General features: G+C 45.3%; 1 pseudogene; it reads left to right on the forward strand.

Moving 5' to 3' along the window:
- Positions 1 to 690: 690 nt before the first annotated feature.
- On the forward strand, positions 691 to 1103 carry Gm9009 (annotated as a pseudogene).
- Positions 1104 to 1378: the final 275 nt, after the last annotated feature.

Genomic DNA, 1378 nt, shown 5'->3' on the forward strand with positions numbered 1-1378 from the left:
AAAACAACTTATAAAAATTAGTAACCTTTCTACATACCACCAACAAACACACCGAGAAAGAGAGTGTGAACACATTCCTATTCACACTACCCTCTAAGGAAAGAAACTGTTGTGGGATAAACGCAACCAAGGAGGTGAAAGAATTCTCCAATGAAGACTTTAATTCTCTGAAGAAAGAGGTTGAGAATGCTAAAAATTGGAAAGACCTCACATGCTTATGGACTGGCAGAAGCGTGGGAACAATGGCCATTGTATAAAAAGCAATTGAGAAACTCAGTGCAATTACAGTAAAAGAAAATCCTATCATCTAGCTATACCACACTTGGACATATACCCAAAGGACTCTCTATCTTCCTATGAAGATACTTGTTCCTCCACATGCACTGATGCTCTATCTATAATGGCCAGAAACCCAAAACAAGCCTAGATGCACATCAGCTGATGAATGCATAATGAAAAATGTGGTCACACACACACACACACACACACACACACACACACACACACACACACTGGCTGCTCCAAAAAGCCATCTTTGCATTGTTCCCTGGTCGTGCTCCGTGCTCACTGCAGCCACCTTTACCGCCCACTGCCTCTTCCAACACGGGGACTCTCCGAAGTTTTCTTGCCAGAGTCCTCGAATTCGACTAACTCCTCACTCGCTGCATGGGACCATTGGCATGCCCCACCATGTCAGACGTGACAGTGGACAGCAACTCCGAGATCACCACCAAGGACTTGAAGGAGAAGAAGGAAGTTGTGGAGGAGGCAGAGAATGGAAGAGATGTACCTGCCAATGGGAACGCTCAAAATGAGGAAAATGGGGAGCAGGAGGCTGACAATGAGGTAGAAGAAGAGCAAGAAGGCAGGGAGGAAGAGGAGGAGGAGGAAGAAGGTGACGGTGAGGAAGAGGACGGAGATGAAGATGAGGAAGCTGAGGCTCCACGGGAAAGTGGATAGTTGAGGATGGCGAGGATGAAGATGTCGACACCAAGAAGCAGAAGACTGAGGCTGACAGCAAAAGGAAAAGTAACCTTACACACCGTGACCTAGTCACCCTCCACTTCCCGTCTCAGAATTTAACCGTGGTCACCTTGGAGTAGAGAAGCAGGACTCTCCCGCCCACAGTGGGCAGTGCCATCCACAGATGACATGCGCTGCCCCACCAAAACCACAACATGAACTGGCGACATGGGAGGGAAAAAGAATCAGAACTTCTCAGGCCCTGCTTTTTTTTTTTTCTTAAAAATAATTTAAAAGGAAAATTTGTTTGTATTTTTATTTACATTTTATATTTTTGTATATATTGTTAGGGGTCAGCCATTTTTAATGATAACAGGTGACCAAACCAGCCTTCAGAGCGTTTTCTGTCCTACTT

Source organism: Mus musculus, chromosome X (assembly GCF_000001635.26).
Source record: "Mus musculus strain C57BL/6J chromosome X, GRCm38.p6 C57BL/6J".
Lineage (NCBI taxonomy): Eukaryota > Metazoa > Chordata > Mammalia > Rodentia > Muridae > Mus > Mus musculus.